Below are 19,676 nucleotides of genomic sequence, written 5' to 3' on the forward strand. Positions count from 1 at the left end.
AACCCGATTTTCGATTCAAAGTTTGGCCAGTTTTTGAAATGAAATTCCGGCCACTTCCGGCCATTTTTCGGGGTTGGTCCAAGAACAAAAGTGGCTCCAATCGATGTCTTGAACCTAGGGTAGGAATCTTGGCCCTTAATTTTGAGGTTTTTCTGGCAGCCACTATCGCTTAAGATACCCACGCGGCCGGTGCGTGGGCACTATAGCAAAGGGCATTGTGTCTGTCGATCCTAGTTGTCATGAGCGCGTAGGTGCGCTCAGTTAATTGGATACCATTTGAGCTTCAAACGGATTTACTTTGTTGTGCGATTTTCGAGTCAATATGTTCGAACTGTTGGATCGAACTAAACTCATGTATGTGGTACCCCATATTTTTAGGATCGTATAGGATTCAACGGATCGTGAATCGGAGTCCTGGATACTCCGAAATCGCGAACCCTAGGGTGAAATTAACCGTAATCGTTCGATCGAGCGATCTTGCGATCGTGATTAATTCGATAGTCTGATTTAGACCAAACTTGCAGAGCATAGTTATTAAAATATGTCGAACCTATAGAAACTCTCAGATTGACAATTGGAGGTCATGGACCCCATGGGGTCCCAGGTCGACCAATATGGAAATCTATTGCTTATCGAGTCCCGGGTCTTTTTAAACTGTTCTAATAATTGGAAATGGCTTAAGTGGGCATAGGAATGGTCTTAAAATAAGTGTACGCACTTCTAGGAGCCGAGGGTCAGGGTTTTGAATTAAATGATTATGTTGAGCTACTTTATTAATTAAATATTCGTAATGGCATAAATAGTTACCCGAGCACCAGCTGACCCACAGGAGGGACCCTCCTAAGGTCCAGCGAGCTTGGACGCTTAGTGAGTGGACTTTTGTTTTATAAATGATTTTATGTTATTTGATCTTGAATAAGTTATTATTGACTATGGCTTTCCAAGCATGTTTAATTGGATCTAAATGTTTTATTTATATGCTGCTATGTTGGAAATGAGAAAGGGCTTGGAAAGTAGGAAATGAGGTGATTACCAGATTGAGTGGTTTGATGAGAAATAAAATTATAGTTGTTATGAATGGCAGCAGGATATAAGGATAATTAAGAAATAGTTTTATAATCTTTAATATCTTTTTTTTAGAAATATATTTGTTTTAAACCACCATAGGTACCCAATTGCTGCCTTTGGTTATTAAGTTGCCTTCGGATAAATTGGTTGCCTTCGGATTATAGTTGCCTTCGGATATGACGATGTCCACGGACATCCTAATTGCCTTTGGTTTTGTCAACGCGCTTGACTTTTGCCTCACGAGTCTTAGGGATATCCGGATCGTGGGAGCAAGGAATGCGGAGAAAGTTGACCAAATGTCTCCTGAGTCCGGCTCAGATTGCGGCTCGAGTGACTTTGTGTTCCCTAGGCCTGTGAGGACATGTCGCTTCGGTGGCACGAGGAATTGACGGAAAATTAAGGAATTGATGGAATATCATGGGTACACGTAGGTGGTAGAAAGTTATTTCTTTTTTATGATACTTAATTGGTTTGATAATTTGTTTAAATGATTGAATGTTTATATAAATATAAATATGCCTGCTTGATTTCTGTACTAATATAGTATGCAATTTGATTAAGTTTCCTAAATATTTCTACGGACATGTTAGTATGTTCTTATACTATTTTCTAAAACTTTATTTTTGTCAACTCACATTTTTGAATGTTCTGCGCCCTCAAGCAATAGACGTGCACCAGAGCGCCACCACTGGGAAGATTCCACCTTCCATTTCATCCTTTCCCTATGTAGGGTTTCTGTATAATTGAATTATACTTGTAAATCAATCTGTTTAGTTGCTCTAATATTGCCCTAGGATTGTTGTAGGCATGATGCCATTTCGTTTTGATGTTGGGTTGCTAGAATATTATGTGAAAGCATGTAGAACGTTTGGGTTACCTATTTATGCTTGTTGACAGGTTGAAATTTTGGGAACTGATCAAATTACAGGGGAGACTCTACCAAATTTTCAGCAAAAGTCAATCTTGTAATAAACTTTGAAGTTGACTTAAAAGGGCAATTCTGTCATTTGTGCCCAGACCCGCCAGGTGTCGGAGATGCATAGGGTTTGGCTCGGATTCCAAAGTGGAATTTGGGTCGGGCCCTGATATAAAAGGTGACCTCGTTAAAATCTTGCCATTAGAAACCCCCAAGGGGGAAAATCCGGTCAAGGAAAAAGAGTGCCGCATCGCCTTCGACATGAACTAAATACATAAAAACCGGGCCTAACTCTATATCTCTGGCAAGGCTCGACTCCAGCCAAGGTGAAGCGACATCTTCCCAAACAAAAGTAGTCCCTTCCGATAATCCAAACTGTGCCAATGCATGCGCCTCTCCATTGCTGGACCGGAGTTGAAAGAGCACTCTTGAAAACGCCAAGTCCACCATGAGTCGACGAATATCCTCCACCACGTTCCCAATATTGTTGGCTCGCATTAGAAAGAGTCCTTTCCTTATGGCCGCTAGCATAGTTCCAATCACATCCAAACCCGTTGGTCCTGTAGCAGCAAAACCTCATAGGAAAAAACCATTGTAGTCGCGTATGCAACCCCCCAACCCCCTCTGTCGGCCTTCCTTTCCTACGACACCATCACAGTTGAGCACAAGGGTGTGATAAGGTGGGCGAATCCACCAACCAAGTGGGGAGAAACAACAGGTTTTGATATCTCCATACAATTTTTGTTCTGTACTAGCCACTCTATTGTACGCTCCACCAAGACCACAGCCTCAGCTGTAATTCTTCCCTGGAAAAAATCAATTCGCATTTGCTAGAGTTTCCACGCATAGCAATCGAAACGGTCCAAGTTGTCATGTGAGAGCTCTTTTGCAGCCAACTGAAAGAGATCAGCAAAAGACTTGCCATGGGCCTGAATACGTGCCACAAAACTTGTATAACACTAAAAAAAATTATTCTTCTTACAACTCCACAACACATGCCCCGAATCTTCACTACCCACCCCACACCTTGTGCTTGTCGGGGAATTCACAACCTTCCTATGAAAGAGATTAACTGTAGTTGGTACCTCTAGCTTCCAAATTCTTTTCCAGAACTCTTGTTGTGAACATTGATCTGACTCACCTTGATCTCCATTCCCTTCACATTGTCGTAGTGCCACCCTGTAACCAATTTTAATTGTGTATTTTTCGCAAAGTACCAATATTTGCCATCCTCCATATGAACAACAACTCCTAAAGCAATCTCGAAAATCACCTCCCGATCATCCTCATGAAAAAATGTGGCCAATAAAGCTTGATTCTAGCCTCTAGAAGGAGTAATGAGATCCAACCCTTCATTTTGTATCGACTTAAAGGTAAAAGGCTTAGGAATCCATCGATCTTTGAAAACCTGTATGGAATGCCCACCCCCAACACACCACACAAGCCCATCATCCACAACATCTCTACCCCACAGAATAGCCTTCTAGATCATGAAGGGTGAAGGCCCCGCAATTGCTTGCATAAAATCTCCATTCGGAAAATAACGAGCCTTTAGCATTCTCCCTACCAGAGAGATAGGGTGTTCCAGAATGCGCCATACCTGTTTTGCCACCATAGCTTTATTGAAAGCTTCAAAATTTTCAAAACCAATTCCTCCCAGACACCTCGACCTCTTGCCCTTCCCCACCAGTAACGTGCGAGCATCGCAGACTCATGGCACAAGTTCTGTGGTAATCTGAAAACACCCATTGTATAAGTAGGTAGTGCTTGCCCCACCGATTTGATTAATACCTCTTTACCTGCTGCTGACAATAATTTTGAATTCCAAGTAGATAATTTATGCCACAACATGTCACGAACATGGCTGAACATCTTATTTTCGTTTCGTTGGGTAAGTGTAGGTAGCCCCAGATATGTCTCATGGCAAGCCACAATCCGAGCATGTCTGAGATTAGTTGCTTTGTGATGGGATCAGTCTTGGGACTAAAACAGGCAACAGACTTGTCAAAATTAATCATTTGACCAGATGCCTGTTCATACATTCTGAGAATCTGAAGGAAATTGGTCATGTCAAATAAATGCGCATTCTGAAAAGTAAGTGTCATCAGCAAAAAATAAATGGGAGAGAGTGAGAGTTCCTTGCGCCACAAAAACCCCTTTAATAAGTTTCAATTTGAGGCCATTTGTCAGTAGTGTCGATAAACCTTCAACACAAATCAGGAACAAGTAAGGGGACGTTGGATCTCCCTAGCGCAAACCCCTTGTTGGCACAATCATACCCGTAGCTTCTCCATTCACTTTAACTGAATAAGAAACTATAGAAATACAATCCATAATCATGTTCCATCTGGCATTAAAACCCAATCTGCTCAAAGCATAGCTTCTAAAAAATCCCATTCCACCCAAGTAATACGCTTTTGACATATCAAGCTTGAGGATCATCTTTTTCAGCTTATTTCGACCCCACCGTTTAATAGCACAGATACTCTCAAAAGCCGTAATAATGTTATTAGTGATAAGCCTTGCAGGAACAAAGGCACTTTGATACTCAGAAATAATAAAAGGCATGATCAGCTTCAATCTGTTTACCACTGATTTAGATATAATTTTATATAGCACTGTGCATAAATTGATTGGTCAAAACCCAGTCACCTTCGTTGGCCTGTGCACCTTCGGGATGGGAGTCAGGAGCATGTGGTTCACTTCCTTCACACTGGCTCTCCCATTCATAATATTTAGACAGAAAGCCACAACATCATTACCCACTACATCCCAATACTTCTAATAAAACAGAGCAGGCATGGCATCTACACCCAGCGATTTGGTAGGGAACATTTGATTCAAGGAACCTTTAACCTTATCCCTAGGGAAGGGACGGTTTATACTCTCATTATGCTCCAACATTACAGCTGGCCGTACCACCTCAATGATGTAAGAGTTGTCAGTCATGCCATTTGTCTGAAATAATCCTTAGAAGTAGTCACAAATTTTTTTACAAATTCCCTCTCTAGACATACACCAATTGCCACTGTCATCTAAAATCCCTTTTATTGAATTTTGCCTTCCTTGCTTCTTGGCTTGCTCATGATAAATTTCGTGCTCTAGTCCCCATATTTCAACCAGGATACACGAGACTTCTGACGCCACAACATTTCTTCTCAATCGAACAACACATCCATCTCGCAGGATAGAGCTCTCTGTTGAAGAGCAGTTGTTGCATCTTGCTCCTTTTGCATTAAAATATCTAGCTTACTATGCAAAGATCTTACTTTAGTGGGAATATAGCCCACCTTCTACTATAGTGGCAATTTGCTCAAAACAAACCCCTGATCAGCCCCCCTAAGCACTAGTAATGGTATCTTGACAACCTTCAACTGTGGTTCAAATTTCCTCGAACATAAAGCGTCGCTTCCTCCTTGCCCAACTATGCAACCCAAACCCATAAAGATAGGGAGATGGTCCAATACCACATAATTAAGATGATGGGTAAGCATATCCGGGAAAGCTAGAAACATTAAATCATTCGCCACCATCCTATCCAAACTTAGCTTAACATTGCCACCACCTCTCCATTGGTTGGACCAAGTAAATTTATACCCTTTGAAACCCATCGTCGACAGACCACAATCCTCAAGAGTTGTGCCAAAATCCCTCATCTGTGACATAACCCTAAATCAACGGCCTAAATACTCATGTGTCACAACGATTTCATTAAAATCACCACCCACCAGCCATGGGCCAGTCACATCATATGCAATCCATCATCACTACTACAAAAAAGGAAAAACACGACGGGAATTCACCGTCGTGTATTCTGTTTTCAAATGGTCGTGGAATCCACCGACATCTTTTCCATCACAAAACCACGACGGTGAATAACCGTCGTTGTTAAAACAAAAAACGTCATCAAAAAATCAAAACCGACGTCTTTGTGCTGCAAAAAGACATAAAAAAACAGTCGAGGATGAGAATAGACGACCAACTCCAACAAAAAAACGTCGTTAAAAAGGAAACATATGACATATATTAACAGAACATGGCCGCAAGATAAACATATAACGACGAGAACTAAAACTTAACGCCGTTAAATAAATATTTAACGACAAATATAAATATGACGTCTTTACAATCATAATAGACGACGTTATTGACACCTACTACGTCACAACATTTCCAACAACCGTCGTAAAATAAATTTTCCACTTCGATTTTTCTATGAATTATGACGTGGAAATAGATGTCAGGGTCATTACTTACGACGCATGTATTTACAGAGACGACGTTGAAATGAATAAACAACGTCGGTTCCAAATAAATGAGAGCCGTATTACAGAATTTATACGTCATATTTTGAAAATAAACGACGTGGAAAAATGATGGAGTCATTAATTACGACACGAATATATAAGGACGACGTTGTCGTCTATATACAACGTCATTACCATGAAAAAGATCGTCGTCTTTAATAATTTATACGTCTTCATTAATAAAATTGACGTCGTCTAATTCATATATTTTAACGTCGATAAATTTAATGGACTTCAGATACCGTCGTAAAATAAATTTTCCACTTCGATTTTTCTATGAATTCGACTTGGAAATAGATGTCAGGGTCATTACTTACGACGCATGTATTTACAGAGACGACGTTGAAATGAGTAAACAACGTCGGTTCCAAATAAATGAGAGCCGTATTACAGAATTTATACGTCATATTTTGAAAATAAATGACGTGGAAAAAATGATGGGGTCATTAATTACGACATAGTAATATATAAGGACGACGTTGTCGTCTATATACAACGTCGTTACCATGAAAAAGATCGTCGTCTTTAATAATTTATACGTCTTCATTAATAAAATTGACGTCGTCTAATTCATATATCTTAACGTCGATAAATTTAATGGACTTCAGATACCGTCGTAAAATAAATTTTCCACTTCGATTTTTCTATGAATTCTGACGTGGAAATAGATGTCAGAGTCATTACTTACGACGCATGTATTTACAGAGACGACGTTGAAATGAGTAAACAACGTCGGTTCCAAATAAATGAGAGCCGTATTACAGAATTTATACGTCATATTTTGAAAATAAACGACGTGGAAAAAATGATGGGGTCATTAATTACGACACAGTAATATATAAGGACGATGTTGTCGTCTATATACAACGTCGTTACCATGAAAAAGATCGTCGTCTTTAATAATTTATACGTCTTCATTAATAAAATTGACGTCGTCTAATTCATATATCTTAACGTCGATAAATTTAATGGACTTCAAATACCGTCGTAAAATAAATTTTCCACTTCGATTTTTCTATGAATTCTGACGTGGAAATAGATGTCAGGGTCATTACTTACGACGCATGTATTTACAGAGACGACGTTGAAATGAGTAAACAACGTCGGTTCCAAATAAATGAGAGCCGTATTACAGAATTTATACGTCATATTTTGAAAATAAACGACGTGGAAAAAATGATGGGATCATTAATTACGGCACAGTAATTTATAAGGATGACGTTGTCGTCTATATACAACGTCGTTACCATGAAAAACCGTCGTGTTTAATAATTTATACGTCTTCATTAAAAAAATAACGTCGTTTAATTCATATATCTTAACGTCGACAAATTTAATGGACTTCAAATACCGTCGTGAATTCATCCTTTTCCACTTCGTTTATGAAAGAACATACGACGTGGTAAATTCATGACGACATCATCTTTTGTAACGTTCAGGTTAAAATTCTCGTCTTTTAGACGTCGGTATCATGGGATTGGAGTCGTGTTATGTTGAATTACATGACGGTTCTTTATGCTTGTCCGACGTGTTATCCTGAATAATGTTTCACAATAGCGTCGTGGTTCTTCATTGTTACATTGATTTAAGACGTCGGTAAATATATTGCGGTCGTTGAATGCTCCAAAACGTCGTTATTTATTAGAACAGACGTTTGTTTTTCACATTTTTATCAAAACCGTCGTGTTTGTAATCTGTAACCAGTAATTTTTGTACTAATTGTTTTGTGGCCAAAACCAGTATAATGAAAGTGAAGAAATCACATTACAATATATTACAAAATTAATGTCATACACTGCCAATTACATAAAGCATCATTCAACCCATATATCTTCACACCCATCTCAAATATTTTGACTCCCTAACTCAACCACCACTTCATCAAATGTGTCAACATTTGGCATCCCTCTAGTAAATGGCTCACACTCAATTCTCACATCACCTAAGACATCATCACCAATAACATCATTATATTCTCTATTAGGCATTGATAACACTACCGACCAACCACGATGCATCGGGTGGTCAACAAAAAATACTTGTTTGACTTGAGAAGCCAAAACAAATTAGTCATTCCTATGTCCAATTTTACTCAAATCTACAAGGGTAAATCAAAGTTCGTCCACTACAAGACCAAAAGTATTATCAATCCAATCACACCTAAAGACTGGGATTGTAAACTTTTGGTAGTCAAGGTCCCAAATTTCTTGAATGACACCATAGAAACCCATATTTGAGAGAATTGGGTTTTTATCCTTGGCACTAGCAACTTGCATAGTATGTGCAAGTAAATAAACTCCACTATTTTGAGTTGTCCGCACATCATCTTGTGCCTTGATGTTGAATTTAATACCTTTAATGAGATAGCTCCTATATAATGGCACTGCCATGTTTGGACCAACTGCTAGTCACCTTAAATTTTCTGATACGCCATGATTGTCTTCCTCATTAAGTTCACTTTGAACCTGCAAATTAATCATAACTTAATTCAATCTAACATAGAAAGAAGAAAATTAAAAGTCCAATATGTTATTCAATAACATATACCTTGAAGCGTAGTCATTGAATGAAAGTGCTATTGTGCTTATCCTGCAGCCACTTTGTTCTCTTTCTAAATTTTGGATAAGCGGTCTTGATGTGGATCATATGTTGCCTACATGACACACAAAATTCAAGTATTACGGTCCCAAACATATAAGATAAACATAAGAAATAATTTAAAATGGAAACTTAAAGAATAACTCATACGTACTCGATATAAGGTAAGACTTCCTCCGTATTCTCCAAGACATATAGATGTGCTTGGTTCAACAGGTCCCGATCAACTACGCTCACTGTGCAACCTGATAATGGCTTTGAAACTCCCATCTTTTGGCTTGAAGGCACTCCAACTGTACTAACATCAGATAAATGCTCGGTACAAAACTCTACAACTTCTTCACTATATACCGCTCAGCAATGCAACCTTCGGGACGAGTACGATTCTGAACATACCCCTTTAGCACTTTCATATATCTTTCAAACGGATACATCCATCTAAAATATACTGGCCCACATAGACGAACTTCTCTGACAAGATGTACTACTAGATGAACCATGATATCAAAGAATGAAGGGGGAAAGTACTTCTCAAGCAAACACAAAGTAACTACTACATCTTCTTCCAACTTATCTAGCTTGGAAACATCAACAGTCTTTGCACATATAGCATTGAAGAAGAAGCACAAACGAGTTATTGCATACCTTGCAGGCTTCTCCAAAACAGAACGAATTGCCACAAGGAGCAATTGTTGCATTAAGGTATGATAATCATGTGATTTAAGGCCAAGAAGTCTTGAATCTTGTAAAGATACAAGATTTTTTATATTTGAAGAATAACCTTCAGGGACCTTCATACCATAGAAAGAATTGCAAACCTCTCTCTTCTCTGCTCTTGACAAATTCCAAGGCCCGGGAGGCAAACGAGTACGTCTTTTTCCATACTCGGGTTGCAAATCAGTTTTGACCCCCATATTCAATAAATCTAATCGAGCAGCAATCCCATTTTTATTTTTTCCAGGGATCTCCAGACAATGTACCAATGATACTATCGCAAACATTCTTCTCAATATGCATAACATCTAGGACATGCCTCACAGGAAGGTATTTCCAATACTCGAGATCAAAGAATATTGATTTCTTCTTCCAACAAACTCTGTCACCATCTTCAACCATATGCAGCACTTCTTCTCCGGTTAATGGCTCAGGAGGCGTGCCATATTCAGGTTTCCCATTAAAAGCTGCACGTTGCCTCCTATATGGATGATTGATTGGTAACCATTTTCTATGCCCAATGTAACAAATTTTGTGGTCATTTTTCAACCTGTGACTAGGTGTATCATCGCCGCATATTGGACAAGCTTTATATCCTTTAACAACACAACCAGATAAGTTTCCATAGGCGGGGAAATCATTAATTGTCCACATTAATGCAGCTCTAAGTGTAAAGTATTCTCCATTATGTGCATCATACACTCCTCCAATCCCATCCCACAAAGATGTTAAATCATCAATCAAAGGCTCCAAGTAGACATCTATATCATTTCCGGGCTGTTTAGGACCGGAAATCAATAAGGTCAACATCATGAACTTTCGTTTCATGCACAGCCATGGAGGGAGATTATATGTAACTAAGATAACTGGCCAGCAACTATATCTGCTACTTAGAGAACTGTAGGGATTGAATCCATCAGATGAAAGAGCCAATCTCAAGTTTCTCGGCTCATTACCAAACTCGGGCCATTTATCATCAAGAAGTTTCCAAGACGGGGAATCCGCTGGATGAGACATATAACCGTCAATTGATTTTCTAGCAGCATGCCAAGTCAAACTCTTAGCGGTCTCATGTGATCGAAACATCCTTTTAAACCTTGGAATTGGAGGAAAATATCACACCACCTTCGCTGGCACACCCTCTTTCAAGATTGAATCTTTGCCTTCCTTCCATCTTGAGATACCACAAGTAGGACAATGAGTTAAATCCTCATACTCCTTCCTATACAAGATGCAATCATTGGGGCATGCGTGCATTTTCTCATAACTCAGCCCCAATGCACACAAAGTCTTTTTTGCCTCATACATAGAGGCCGGTATTGTATTTCCTTCTGGAAGCAAATCGCCTTGAAGTATCAATAATTTTGTAAAACAGACATCACTCATCCCATGTTTTGCCTTCAAATTATACAACTTCACTAATGCCGATAACTTCGTGTACTTTCTACAACTAGGGTACAATGGTTGATCTCCATCCCCAATCACATTGGCAAACTCATAAGGATCAGATCCAAAATCACCAAAATCATTATCATCCATCTCTATTTTTCACACACAAAACTGTACCTACTATGGTCATCATCTTCTTCAACATTTCTACTAGCATTAGTAGTTGTTTCCCAAGGTTCTCCGTGAAATGTCCAATTCTTATAGCTTTGGTCAACTCCATTAAAGTATAAGTGATCCCTTATAATTCCAACCCCAAACAATTTCAAATTAACACATTTAACACATGGACAACGGATATGTGTTGTAGTTAGAAGATTTTCTACAGAAAAGTTCAAAAATGCTTCCACTCCTAACTCATATGCCTTCGATCTTCTATCCGAGTGCATCCATGACTTATCCATCTCCGACACTATACCCTATTATATATAATAAAGTGAAAAGATAAGCAATGACCATCACTATAGCAGATATATAAAGTCTAATAGCAAGTAATATACAACAGAGACGACGGTTTTTAAACAAAAACAGACGTATTTGACATATATAGACGACGGATTTTCAACAAACGTCGTCTAATTATAACCACGACGGTAATTAAATAACACCGTCATGTATAAGTAATAAAAACGACGGTTTAAAGTAAAAACCGTCGTCATATGCCTGAAAACTCGTCGATATCCAGTTTATTTTCAAGATCCCAAAACCTTATTAAGAACACAACATATACATGAAACCAAGCATGAAACCAACATATACTAAGCATGAAAACAATAAATCCATTCCCAATTCAACATAACAGAGAGTGATTAAAGATCCGACAAAATGAAATCCATTCCCTATTCAACATAACAGAGAGTGATCAAGAAAACATTAAACAGAAAATCCATGAACCCATACCTCCAACAACATTATTAACATATCGCAAAACATATATCTAAAACCCTTTAACAAAACAACGTAATATCATTCAATGAATTTACAAGGGGAAGAGACGGTTTGTACTTACAGGTTGGCAGAGCTCACAGATTATGACCAAATTGGCAGAGCTTACAGCTTGGAGAGCCCAACTTTGAATTAGAGATGAAGTGAGAGAGCGAAATGTTATGTTGCGCGAAATCTGAAAATTTTAGGGTTCAGGGTTAGAAGTATAAAACTAAGAGCCAAATCTGAAAATTTTAGGTCCCGCGAATATTTTAAGAAAGCGCGCTCTTTAAAACATCGACCGAAAAAACAAACGTCGTTAAAATTTCACATTAAACATGACGCTTATTACATTAAGGACGTCGTGGTAAAACTATGTACGATGCAATATCAAACAGAAGTCGTCAAAACCACGACTCAATCACCGTCGTTAAACGTAATACCCTAAACTTTAAAACCATAAATTATATATTTGTAAAATTTAATTTTATAAAATTGTTTATGGTTTTACAGCTTAATATATAACAAACATAAACCCTAAACCCCAAAAATTATACTTTAACCCTAAACCCTAAACCATCAAACTATATAAGTGATGTTATGACTCATCAAAACTATTTTATTTTGGTTGGTCATTTTAAACTTTTATTACTCAAACTGCATTTTTTTGGGGTTTAGGGGAAAGAAAATATATCAATGACTTCATAGGAGTTGAAGTTGAATTTTTGGATTTATTTTAAATTTATTTTTAAAATTTTGAATTAAAAATAATAAAATATTCTTATATCAACAACAAACCACGGCAGGGGTTAAGTAACTAACGACGTTGTAAATGATAATAAACGACTCACGTGTAAAAAAACGTCGTTTAAAAGAGAAACCATGTCGGATTTTTCACTATCCGACGTAAACTCAATATTCCACGACTCAATCACCGTCGTTAAAAGTAATACCCTAAACTTTAAAACCATAAATTATATATTTGTAAAATTTAATTTTATAAAATTGTTTATGGTTTTACAGCCTAATATATAACAAACATAAACCCTAAACCCCAAAAATTATACTTTAACCCTAAACCCTAATAAATAACAACCCTAAACCCTAAACCATCAAACTATATAAGTGATGTTATGACTCATCAAAACTATTTTATTTTGGTTGGTCATTTTAAACTTTTATTACTCAAACTGCATTTTTTTGGGGTTTAGGGGAAAGAAAATATATCAATGACTTCGTAGGAGTTGAAGTTGAATTTTTTGGATTTATTTTAAATTTATTTTCAAAATTTTGAATTAAAAATAATAAAATATTCTTATATCAACAACAAACCACGGCGGGTGTTTCACTATCCAACGTAAAATACATATTCCACGACTGAATCACCGTCGTTAAAAAGTATTAACCTAAACCCTAAACTCTAAATTATATAATAAACGACTTACTTGTTCAAAGGACGTCGTTTAAAAGCGAAACCATGGCGAAATTTTCACTAAAACGACGTCCCATGTACGTACAAACGGTATATCACGTCTAAATATCATTTTACGGCGGTTTTTTACATACTTATGTCGTTGGAAAGTTATTACACGTCGGTTATGCAAGTTATTTTTTCTTTTATATTATGAAAACCTCAACAAATTTTCAGGGAAAAAAGGATGTATATTATAGACAAAATTTGTACATTATATATTATAGACAAAATTAGTACATATAAAAATATCATGTGTTCCAAAAATCCTCTATTCCATATGAAGGCAAACAAACTCTACCCATTCTTTCCGGACTTCATCAATGGCTGCTTGGGGGTATGGCGCTTGATCTTTTCCCTTGGCAAACTGCAATCCATATAAAAAACCACATAAAATGTTTCTGAAACTTTTCTTCTTACCTTCTTCTCAAACTCCAAGGAAGGATCCATGATGATGTCCCTCATGAAGCGCATCACATAATACCCGCATTCGACACTGCTGGGTTGCTTTGGTGTGCTTGGCGAGTTTTCCAAATTGGTGCTTTATGGCACTGGTCGCCTATGTGAGAATTATAAATTTTAAAGCACTGTTCACGATGTTTTTGCCCTCCTTATCAACCACACGATTTCCACGCAGAGGATCCAAAAAATAGACGGTTTCCCTCTTTGCTCTCACAATCAGCAAGACCTAATGACGGCTGCACAAAATTAAAATAAAAAACGCATTATTAATATAAAAGTCAGCACAAGAAAACAAACGACGGTTATTTATAAAAACCGACGTATTATCTAGTTTCACGACGTAATAACGTAATCATCGACGTCATTATAAATTTATCACGACGGTAATTAACTACCGACGTGGTTAGTTGTTTTAAACGACCCAATAAATAAATAACCGATGTGGTTAGATGTTTCAAACGACACAAAATTAGTTAAACAGTTTTATAAGTGGTCAGTTAGTGAAAATCATACAAACAAAATCCTTTTAAGGAGACTAACCCTGGATTGTAAGGAATCATGAAAATCTATTCACCATCATTTTCAAGTCTCGGCTACAATTCGTGATCATCGATTAGTGACCCAGCGTTGGCACTAACTTGAGTAGGGTCGATAAAGCCAACCATGCTGCACATATTTGCTTCTCTCAAACGATCATATAAGCCACTGAATATATAAAACAAACGACGGTTATTTATAAACAAACGACGTATTATACAACTTCACACGACGAACTGAAATAGAAGCAGACGTTATAACAAATTTATCACGACGGTAAAAAAAGAACGACGTGGTTAGTGGTTTAAAACGACGCAATAATTAAACCACCGACGTCTTATGCTATAATGTTTGATATTTGATAAGGACAAACCTCATATATACTGCAACCACAGTAGCCCCAACTTCTTCCATGCCTACAAACTATGTAATATCTTCATGCAAGACGAAGGTACTGCGCTCTGCACTAAACACCTCCTTCTCAATTGTGAAGGTCATGATCTTCTCCTGAGGCTTTAGTGTCGTTTCCACATAACGACAAAGGGACTGTAAGGAAGATGGCACCTCCACATTTGAATAATCAACTACTTCATTACCCTGTTTAAAGAAATAAAGCAAAATAAAATGACGTGGTAATTCAATAAAAACGACGGTTTAAATTAAAAAACGTCGTCTGATAATAATTTAAATGACGGTAATAAAAAACCGTCGTTTTAAATAATTTATTACGTCATAGGAAATAAATTCCGACGTCTAATTTGAAAACAAACGACGGTTTAAAGAAAAATATCGACGTCTGAAATGTGAAAAACAAATAAAAAAGGCAAAGTTATGAGAATATACCTCTTCGTCATGCTTTTCTTCATCTTGTTTTTCTTCTTTCTTCTCTTCATCATTTTTGTCTTCCTTTTTGCCTTCATCTTTTTTCTCTTTTTTTTCTTCCTTCTTCCCTTCATCTTTTTCTTCTCCCTTCTTCTCTTCATCTTTTTTTTCTTCTTTCTTCTCTTCATCTTGATTTTCTAAAGCCCCAGATTTCTGTTTTAAGTAATAAAGAAATATATATATATAAGACAGATTTTACAGAAAGTAAAAAAATTAAATCAAAACGTCGTGGTAAGGCATAACATAAGACGGTATGTAAGAATTATGGACGTCTTAAAATTATTAAACGATGGTAAATAATAAACGTCGTGGTAATTGTCTATTACGTCGGTAAAGACTAAAACCGTCGTCTAAAAACCACAAAGTATGACGTCTAATGGCGTGTAAAACAAGTAAACTAAATACGACGTGGTATTTAAATAAAAACGATGTATAAAGTGGATAAATACGACGTTAAATTGTATTATACGTCGTTAAATGAAAACCCCAACTTGGTGAGATTTAAAGATATCGTCGTAGAAATACGAGAAAGACGTCGTTATATTTATCTTTGCCGTAGTTGTACATTAATTTAATACGGCGATATTTTGTATTTTACCGCCGTGGATTTATTTGTAATTATATGGCGCCTTATACGAAAACTTGGTCGTGTTAATTTCTGGGTAAAAACGGCGGCTTTTTTTGAAATCGTCGTCTTTACTTTCTACGTCGGTCGGTTCATAACTTCCGCCGTTATTTGTTGGCTATGATTTCACCACTTGAAAATCCTATTTCAATAAGACGTCGGTTTTTTAATTAAGTACGTCGTGTTTTAGGAACAGCCATTTGAATCTCCATTTTTTAGTTGTCTAAGGTGTTATTACACGGCGATTTTATAAAACCGTCATCTTTTAAAAAACAACGACGGTTTTCACTTAGACCGTCGTGTTTTTCTGGTCGTCTTTTTCACTTTTTGTAGTAGTGCGTAACAGATCCCGTGCATAGACTCATATCTGTATTTCCATAAAAACTAGTAAACCTAAATGCAGTTGGCTCCAAACCCCCAATGATGGCATCAATATGACATGACGAGGAAGAATGAACCGTTATATCCACCCTATGATGCCAAAGGAGGGCAAGCCCCCCGGGACAAGCCAACTCTGCCCACACTAAAGCAATCAGCCCAACCTAGTAGCCATTGAATGTATTCCATTGACAAGTAGTTTTTTTCATTTCTTACAAGAAAACTACCCAAGGCTTTTTGTATCTAAGGAGGAATCTCATAGCCCGAAATGTTCGTGGATTGCCCAGACGACAAACATTCCAGCATAAGATCATCATTGCTCATGATGGGCCCAATTCCTGGGTCACGGATTGACCATTTTGGCTCGTCTTTTGCTTTTGTAACTGCATTTCTCCTTTCCCTCATCCACCACCTCTACATGGCCTGTATCCTTTTGTTGGCCTGTTTTTCGTTCGATTACCTCTCATCGTAAAGGCCCCCTTACTGCCTATCTGCTCTTTACCCTTAGAGAACAAAGATAATCCTAGTTGTTGTTCAACATCGACACAGTCTATCAACGCCTTCTCCATAGTCCTAGTCTCTGGCAATTCTCAGTACCTTCCTGAGTTCTTGATCCCCAATGCTCACTGATAAACCCTTATGAGTTTCACCTGGCCCCTCCCCCATCAGTGCTGTCACTATGTGAAAATTGACCTTTAGCTTTGGAGAATCTCCATTGCTAAAGGTATCCAAGAACCGAAGTATTGGGAACTGATGCATATGATATAGTTATACGCTTTGGACATTCCCCGTCGCTAAAGGTGATTTACGACTTCGCTCTTCACTTAATTGCCGATGCTTAAGTTGTTACCATATGCCAAAAAGAGTGTTGACCTCTGATGCCTAAACCTTTAATAACATTAGGGAATATATTAGCACTGATGCTAAATATTCTTTATAGCATCAATGGTTTTGTTTATACTGAAGCGTGTGCTGACTTACCACTTCAGAAAATATGCCATTGCTGTTGCAAATTATGGTTTACAAATTCATTTTTTGTACTTATGTGGAAGTGAAAAACCAACAAATAGTTTGACTTTCTACAAATATTATTGACCTTTCAAATTATAGGCTTCGATTCCCAGAGAGTGATGATATTGTTTTTATTTTTTAACTTCAGTTGTTATGGCAAAACTGAGGGTGTTATACACAATAGACATCCTTGTTACTAATAAAGTGTAAGCAATTTTCCACATTTCACATCATATTTTACTTAGTTTCTGTCTCAAAATATAGAGGCATCTCATCCATTTCATATATATTGCCATTGCAACATCAAAAAAACATCCATATATATATATATATATAAACTTATGAGTTTTGCCAGTAAACCAAAATCCATACATCATCCATACATAAATAAGCAAAATACGACAAAAACAAGGAGAATGTTCAAACTCAAATCCACTCTAGCACATGACATGCCCATTCATCTCGACCAATTCCATTTGGGTGTAAAATGCCTTCTTTTTTCCACTTCTCGCATACTGAAATGAAATGAAAAGACCATATAAGATTAAGAAAAAGTATATAAAATCTTTACCAAGAAGCTATGCGCAATCTTTAACAAAAAGCTAAAAAAAAACTATATAAAATCTTTAACAAGAAGCGATGCACAATAAAGTTTTATTTTTAACATTCATCGACACAAAAATAAAAAATAAAAACAAAAAAGTCACCTCAAAGCTGGAAACATTGCCAGAGCCGAAAAGGAACAACATCAAACAAAGGAATCAAAAAATTTTGGTATTTTAGCTGAACCCAATCATCCAATCCTTAACAAAGACTAAAAATACTGAAGCTGTATATAATTTGTATAAGTACCTTAGTTCAAAATGCAAGGGTTGAATCTTCACAAATTTCCTTCATGTACCGCATCACACAATAACCACACGTCTTTCCATCAGCTTGTTTAGGAGGACCCTACATTATGCGCAAAACACATTCAGCATTTAGTACTTACATTCCCTAAAATTAATCTTACTAGATTGTCAAATACACACATACCGAAAGCATAATCCATGTTGGTGGTCTACGCAGGCCTCTCTCCCTTTTTCAGCATTGAATTGTTTAATTCCACTTTAGCACAAAAATAACAGAAGATTTCAGGCTATAATACAAATGAAAAAGTTGACATATTAAGGAAATAATTAAAAAAGAACGACTTACGCGTTTACAATACGTTTCCACACATCATGAGGGTCGAGGATCCATGATATACATATTGTCTTTCTCTTCGTCAATGATTGTAAGGATCCAATGACCCCTACATATTAATTGGAAATATATTAGTAATAGTCATAAATATATATTCTAAAAAACAAACCACTTTACTTACCCAGGATTGTATGGGATCAAAAAGAAGTTGTCAATACTAACTTGGTTCAAAGCTTTCACAATGTATTGAACCCTTCCTGCCTCATCCGGTGACTTCGGATCATGAAAGGTAAGACTTGGGTCCATAAATACAACTTGGTCAGTAAACTGAAATACATTATTAATATCCAAATATAAACGTAAAATTATAAAACACAAAGTGACTATTACCTAATGTAAGCGGTTATTACAGATTGTCCTATTTCATTCATTTGAATGAAGCTGATAACATCTTCTTTTAGGACATATATAATCTTTTCTACCCCAAATATGTACTCATCAATATATGAAGTGAGAGTCTGACCTTAGGACATCAGTTTCTGTGCAAAGACATATAAAATCTTACAAGACTTTGGTACTGTTTACGGGATAGACTGAAACAATGACTTTGCTAATTTTTCCTTTGTAGTTTTCTTTTTCTTCTCCTATCACATATACCAAAAGGTCACATATATATTAGGGATAATATGAAATAAAAGAAGTTCAAAAGTAAGGTTGCTTACCATATATCATCTATAAAAACTATAAGATCCTCTGGCCAAGCTACTTGAGACCCAACAACATCCTCAACAGTATTCAACACTCCTTTCACTGGTATTGGTAGTGGAGAAGCTCCATTTATGGCATAATTAACAGAGACTTTTATATTTCCCTCTCCTAAAGGAACATTATGAAGCAACTGTTGAGGCACATTGATGTCAACAATTGTGCTACTTGCAACAATATTGTCCTTTGAGTCGAAAGCCAATTTGCAATCCTTACCCTAATACACATATAAAAGACATGTAAACAAAAAATAATTAACAATCAAGCATACCTTAGCCTTAAACTAAATTAAGCATATGCATATTATAGAACTAGAGGCATTGTTGTTGGGTCAAGTTCTTCCTTACCATTAAATTCTTTGGTTAATTTTCTGTAAGCATGATAACA

The 19,676-nt window shown here is 36.9% G+C and overlaps 1 pseudogene; it reads right to left on the reverse strand.

Annotated features, from left to right (window-relative positions):
• Positions 1-2,185: 2,185 nt before the first annotated feature.
• Positions 2,186-10,989, reverse strand: LOC148920784 (uncharacterized; annotated as a pseudogene).
• Positions 10,990-19,676: the final 8,687 nt, after the last annotated feature.

This window comes from Prunus mume, linkage group LG1 (genome assembly GCF_029339155.1).
Source record: "Prunus mume cultivar Tortuosa linkage group LG1, ASM2933915v1, whole genome shotgun sequence".
Lineage (NCBI taxonomy): Eukaryota > Viridiplantae > Streptophyta > Magnoliopsida > Rosales > Rosaceae > Prunus > Prunus mume.